This window comes from Odontesthes bonariensis, chromosome 15 (genome assembly GCF_027942865.1).
Source record: "Odontesthes bonariensis isolate fOdoBon6 chromosome 15, fOdoBon6.hap1, whole genome shotgun sequence".
In the NCBI taxonomy this organism is placed as follows: domain Eukaryota; kingdom Metazoa; phylum Chordata; class Actinopteri; order Atheriniformes; family Atherinopsidae; genus Odontesthes; species Odontesthes bonariensis.
In genome coordinates this window covers 27174332-27181860 of record NC_134520.1, presented here as the reverse complement: position 1 = coordinate 27181860, position 7529 = coordinate 27174332, and positions in this window count along the sequence as shown.

The following is a 7529-nucleotide window of genomic DNA, read 5'->3' as shown; positions in this document are numbered from 1 at the left end:
TTTTATTTAGTGAGGATGATCATTATTAAAAAATCATAGAAAAAAAGGAAGCGAATATAAGAGAAAAAGCAAGCACAAAAAAACACTGAATATTGTTGTTCTCACTTGTAGTGATATTCTGTCACCTTATGGCTGCAACAAGTAAATGCGATCTAAAGGTATCAGGCAACAACTTGTAGGCTACTGTGGGGGGGCTGGAGCCTATCCCGGCTGTCCATAGGCAGGGAACAGATCGCCAGTCCATCACAGGGCTACACGAGACAAACGGACACGGAGACGCGCTCATATTCACTGAAATGAATTAAGTTTGAAGTTAGTCAAGCCTTATGCTAACCTGTAGCTAGTTAGGAAATTAGCAGCTACTGTCATAACAACAGTAACTCGGATGCAATATAACATGTGAAAACGACGTGTGCATTTAATGTATGTCGATGTAGACAGCCACATTTCGGTAACACATAACTTTGCCTCAGTTGCTAAGTTATTACTGCTATCGCGCTAATGTTATGGTCTGTTGCGTACTTCACTGTGGCTGCACGGCTGCATGGTGTGCTGATCAGAGCATGTGAACGGAGCGGAGCTGCAAAATATAGTTGTAGCATGGAGCCAGTTTTGATGAAATGCGCTCCAGTTCCGCTCCGATACTGCTCACACCACGAGTCTCGGGCATGCAGAAATCCACCCAGAATTGAGCTGTGCTCATCACAGGACTATGGTGGGAAAGCGCCCACAATGGCCTTAACCATGGCCTGAACAGGCTAACGTTATGGTTCCTTAGCTAGCTAAGTTTAGCTCGCCAAAGCTAAGCCGTAGCAGTAATTAAAAGATATTAAGAAAGATACTTGGATGATAAAGTATGTTTTCTTGTTATTTGTTAATAAATAAGAACAAGAAAAAGGCTAAAAAAGACGTGAGCATTTTCCAGTGAATAAAATGAAAATTGTGATCAGAGCTGCTGCTGGTTGACTGTTAGCTCTTCCGGCAGCAGCTAACACCTGTCAAGCACCGCCTGTCCCTCACAAGATAGACATCTGAGTTTGCACTGACTTATGGTGGACCTACATGGATGTATTTATTCTATTTGAGTGTATTGTGATTTGTGAACGTAGTGAAAGTGGCGGGGATGCCACGCCAGATCAACAGAGATGTCTATCAGTGTGATGCTCCAGACAGCTAGCTCTGATCACCTGTATAATCAACGGCTACGAGCGCTATTTATAGTCCTCTCACCCTCTCTCGTTCACAGTGACGGTACCGCGGTCAACACCGCTCTATGATACACAGCAGGGAAAAGGGAGGTGAGTAAGGTGCACAGGTGTTATCACAACGTCATTACAAGTGCATTAAAAACATCTGTAGCCCATTTTGGGGGTAGATTTTCTCTCCCATGAGTCCTTGTTGCATTCCAGCTATGCTGATTGGTTCTGGGCTGGTCACGTGTTTCGTGGACGCCATGTTGGCTCCCAATATTCCTAGTTCATAAAGCGATAATCACAGTGAGCTATATAAGAACACTTCAACTACATTATTAAATTATTATTAGTTGTTATGCCAATATAATGCCAAGCTGCAGTGCACATGGCTGTAGTGTAAGACCGGGTCAGGGGAAACAACTACACCGTTTCCCCCGTGACAAAAAACGGAGGAAATGATGGGAGATTAAGGTCAGAAGGAAGGACTGGAAAGCGACAGATTTCTCCGTGTTGTGTGAGGTAAATGTCATTTTTTTCTCTGACTTTTATTAACAATTACTTCAAAAATAAAGTCATAATAGCGTTAATATATACCATGCTCTCAAAAACTCCTGACACCGCTTAAGAAATGAATTAAGTTTGAAGTTAGTCTAGCCTTATGCTAACCTGTAGCTAGTTAGAAAATTAGCAGCTACTGTCATAACAACAGTAACTCGGATCCAATATAACACCTACTGTGAAAACGTGTGCATTTAATTCATGTCGATGTAGACAGCCACATTTCGGTAACACATAACTTTGCCTCAGTTACTAAGTTATTACTGCTATCGCGCTAATGTTATGGTCCTTTATTCCCGCGATTGACATCTGACTAAAACCTCATCCTGTACTTGTGAAAACACGTAACTTTGCCTGGGTACTACCAAGTTATTATTGCTATCGGGCTAATGTTATGGTCCGTTTCCCCTGCAATTTACATCTTACTGAAACTCACGTCCATAGCCTCATCCCATACTGTCAATCGCGTTATCATTTTCTTATGTATTTGGCAAAGAAACTGTAACTTTGTGAAGAATTCAGTAGTTAGTCATGAACATTTTGGATGTATTGAACTTGTGTGTATTTGGCCAATTTAGAAATGAGAGTTTTATTCATCCATGTGTTTGTGAAATAAGAGATGTCTGGTTAAGAATACATGATAACTTATTGATAGCTTTTGTAAATACATTTGCATTTTTCTTTTATCTGCAATTCATTTACTTCCATTAAAAAGTCACTGTCATTTTCCTTTTAGGACCACTTTGATGAAAAACAGTATGAGAGTGGCAGAGCAGATGGCCTGAGGAGACTCGAACCGAATGCCGTCCCAACCAAGTTCATCTTCACACCACCAGAGTGCCCCGACAGGACAGGAGTGCAAAATGCAGCTACAAAGTTAATGTGCCATGTACATAAATATCAATTTATTGGATGTTATAAATTCTTGCTTTATTTTATATGCAGGTATTTATTTCCACTAAAAGTGACAATGCTTTTGGCTAATCAAAATAATAATTGACAGCATTATTATTCATTTTGGTAATGTTTACTAAAGTTTACAATTGCAAACGTGAAGTCTGACCATGACTGATATTATACCATTAAATCTTTCTCACTCTCTGTGCAGTCTGAAAACAATACTGAATTGATAGCGGCCGATTCAACCCATGTCTAGTTAGCTTGCATACACGTTTCCGCATTTAACGAGTGTGTGTGTTCTTTTCTTCTGATTCTTTTTCAGATATTCAAGTTGACCATGACCAGTTCGATCTGATGGACAATGCATGCACTGATAAGGCTGTAAGCGGGGAGACAGCGGGCAGGGAGAATGTCAGCGAGGACACTACAAACTGGGACAAACAACAACTGAACATCTTGAAGATCCAGGTATCCTCACTCCAGCGGGCTCTTGTTAAAGAAATGTCGATGTAGAAAGCCACATTTCGGTAACACATAACTTTGCCTCAGTTACTAAGTTATTACTGCTATCGCTCTAATGTTAGGGTCTGTTGGAGCTATACTATTTTTCTTTTTGAGTAGGCTAATGGTAAATGTAATGGTTAATTTGTTTATTGTTTTCATTATTATTTTGCTCACATTAATTATTGATATTTTGCTAATATTATTGTCTAGTTATTTGTTTAGTTAATTGCTTTGCTTTCTAGGTTTAGTCTTTTTCTTTGATTTATTTACTGATATGATTTGAACACCTGGGGGCAGTAGTGGGCATAGGCACACCTGTATATAGGTAGGAAGAAGGTGGTAATCTGTGTAGGCACCTGGGTGATGGGCATATGGTTTTTTATCAGTGCGAGAGAGACCATGTTGTTTGCTCAACTCGAATCTTCTGCCTGGAAATTGGACTATGTCTTGCCTGCCTACATTACCTGCCCATGGTGCCTGAAGTGTTCGTTTGATTTGTTTGACAAACGGCCACTACAACAAGTAAAAAACCCGCCAAAGTAATTGGATTAAGGAAAAAAGTCTTCCCAAGAAAAGTCTGCGCTATGGATTAAAGAAAACGCTTTCCTTGGATCTGGATCTTTCGGACATTATTGGAATAGCCTATCCGATGGAAAAACTGGAAGGATTCGCTCAGTCGCCATTCATGGATTGTTTGGTGGCGTGAGGGAGGAAGGCCTTGCCCAGAACAAAGAACTCATGGTATGTGCACTTCTGAACAGTTAAAAAGCCGTATAGGAAAACGGTGAAAATCCTCTCATTGAAAAGTTGCTTGGACTTTTAAAACCGACTGCCTTGACTGCTGCGCGCTTTGTTTGATTTACGCGCCAGGCCACGCTCATTCATAAAAAAAAATAAGCACGATAAAAAAATGTCTGCATTCGCAACCTGTGTGGATGAAGAGGATTGCTTGTTTTTAAAAAGGGCATTGTTTAAGATAACATCCCACTTTCTGCTTGTATTCACTGGCGCATTCTGAACTTTATTCAAAACACAAGTTTGTAACAAAATGACTGATACGGAAGCGAAATCCGAAGTGGAAAGGCCTGCATCAAAACGGTCAATTAAATGAACACCTAAAGGAATGTGCTTTTACATAAAGACTTGCCAGGAAAACCGCTCTGCAAAAATGAAACAAGCTAAAAAGTGTATGGATAAAATCCGCGGCCTAATGGAATCAGATGGAAATTCTGATGCTGTGAACGCGCAGCTTGCCTTGTTCATTCAGTGCTACGAGGAGGCGCTCAGCATACTACATGATAGTGTTGTGACGTTCGCGAACGAGCCGGTTCTTTTGAACGGCTCTTTGATATGAACGAAGGGAGCCGAGTCGCGGCGACGCGGGAGCCGTTCTATTACTCGTTCTTTTTTTTTTTTTGTCATGCGTGTTTCACGCAGCTCCCAGGGGACATCTAGTTGCGGATTCCCCCCACACAGGACAACTACGACTAGGGGGGGTAGGGCGCAGGCAGCTTACACGTGCCCTTCACATGAGCAGTGAGTGTCTGAGTGAGCACTGACACTTCTGTATGGGGGGGAGGCCTTCGTGGCGCGAAAATAAGCGCCTAAGCGGCGCCACGCCGACACGTGCACACATAGAACGTGAGGGGAAAGTAATATAGGAATCTAGTCAGACAGTCAGTCACTCATTGCTCGCAGAAAGGGACAGAAAGGGAAGCAGCCAAATTTGTTTCGAAAAGAGCCAGAGAAAGAGGAGCAATATTTGGACCCACTTTTCAGCTGAGGGGGATACCAAAGCTAAATGTAACTTATGCAAAAAAAACACATCATTCAGGTCAGGATCGACAAATAATTTACATAGGCATTTACGGACGCAGCACCCATCCGTGCAACTGAGCGACGTAAGGACACAAGTGGACAGTGATGATGAATCCTCTGAGTCAACTTCAGCTGCCTCGGAGACAAGTGCCACATCTGCGCCTGGCCAGGCATCATCACCACCAACTCCTCCATCTCCATCGTCACAAGCTCCAGCTCCAAAGAGGAAGCAGACATCCTTGTCGCAATATCTACCCCCTGTTTTGACCCCCCTGAGACAGGAGAGGATCGACGAAGAGCTGGCGAAGATGGTGGCTACTGACTTCCAGCCATTTTCAAAAGTGGAGGACCAAGGCTTTAAATCCTACTCAAAGGTTCTTAACCCTGCCTACAGTCTTCCGAGTCGGAGGTCCTTAACCCAGAGATGCCAAACTATGTACCAGAGGGAAGCCGCAGCACTGAAAGGGCGAGTGGCAAAAGCGCCGGCTGTCTGTCTAACCACCGACTGTTGGACCTCGCGGACGACGACCGCCTATATGTCAGTGACCTGTCACTTCATCGAGAATTACACCCTATCCTCCTGCCTCCTGGACTGCTTCGAGTTCAGTGACCGGCACACGGCAGACAACATCGGCAAAAAGCTCATGGATGTGGCAACAGAATGGGAGGTGGACAAAAAGGTGACATGCTGCCTGACCGACAATGCGGCCAACGTTACGAGGGCCATACAGATACCCGGATGGACGCACCTTCCGTGCCTGGCCCATACAATAAACCTTGTGGTTCGCGATGCTCTCAAGACCACTAATTCCATAACTGAGAAGGTGAAGGCCGCAGTCGAGTATTTCCACCGCAGCACAGTGGGTGCGCAAAAACTGAGGGAAACCCAATCCCAAATCAACCTCGAGGAACGGAGGCCAAAGCAGGATTGCGTCACAAGATGGAATTCGACATACTATATGCTGAAGAGCGTCCTGGAGAGTAAAGATGCCATCATCTCCACACTGGCCATCACCAGCGCACCCGTAGACCACCTGTCCCCAGAGGAATGGACTGCTGTGAAAGAGATGTGCGCAATATTGCAGCCCTTTGAAGAGGTGACCGTCGAGCTAAGTGCAGAAAGGTATGCATCTCACCAGTAGATTTCTGTAGGCTACTATGCATGTACTTGATAAAACCGTATATTATAAATATGACAGATATTTGTAACAATGTTAGTATAGGCTATCATTGTTTCAGCTTTAAAATTGTAACTTTAAAGTGATAGTAAACTGATTAAGATTTATTTATTTATTCATTCATGTATTCATTTATTCATTTTTCTCAGGTATTTGACTGCCTCTAAGGTCATAGTCCTGGCCAGGGGACTCCGAAGAGCCACATCTGATTTCCGACGAAGCACAACAACGAAAGCAGATATTTTACACGGTTTATGTTTCTATTGTGTGATACTGTGACATTTTTGCACTAACTGCTGCTGACTTAGTTTCTGTGTTTTTGTTCTTTGCATTTGCCACAGTTAAATATCTTCTATCAAAGTGTGCATTAAATCACATTGTATGTTCTATTTTTGCACTAAAAACTATTCTGAAGAAACATTCAGTGCAGCTGGCTTTGTTTATTTATGAGAGTTTAACTATTCCATGAAAAACAAGTTGGGGTAGCATTACACACTTAAACATCCGTATACAAGGTAAATCCACAGCATTGATGTCTAGACAGAGGGATGTTGTACCACCTAGTGGAATATTTAGCCTACAATGAATTCAGACCAAAATTCTTTTCAACATAGGCCTACACATGGGGTTATAATCAGTATTTCCAAATAAGTCAGACTCAGATAGGGCCTAATGGTTGATAATGGCTGTGATATCAGATTTAGAGGGAATAGAAAAAAAAACGTGCAACACACAAAAAAATGTGTTGGTCCTAATGACTTCATTCATTTTTGTGTTCCTCAGTATGGGTTTCCCTGGTTATTTACAATGCGTGCATCGCCATTTACTGGCTACTGGCGCCTCCCAGTGGAAGTCAAGGGAAACTTGACTTTTTTCAGAATTCAATAAAATGGCAATAACAAACTAACCATATTCATTGATCAAATACTGCAACTTAACATCCAAGATTCTACATACTGTGTTTTCAAGCATGCTACATTTGATTTCAAATGGAGATGGCGTGTTAAAATGACAGTTCCTTTAATATGTATGATTTCTGCAGCATTCCCAAATGTGTGCAGGACTTTGCGTTTGTGGAGTAACCAGAGATGGTCAAATAGGACTAAGAAAATCTTTGGAGAAACCATGGGTATGAGCGGACTTGGACTTGGACTCGGACTTGGCAGCAACAACAGCAATGCTCGAGGTGTTAGAAAATAACGCATCTCAGTGTGGTTCAAAACGGTCAGATGGAATGAACTCTTATTTGGAAAGGAGCAAAGCCCAAAGATCCGTCGGACTAAATCCCCAAGCCAACGTCTTTGTTCCTCATGAAAATGTTCTTGCCGTACCTGATCCTGCACCAGTAGTAAGGCCAAGACAAAGATCTGCTGCGCAA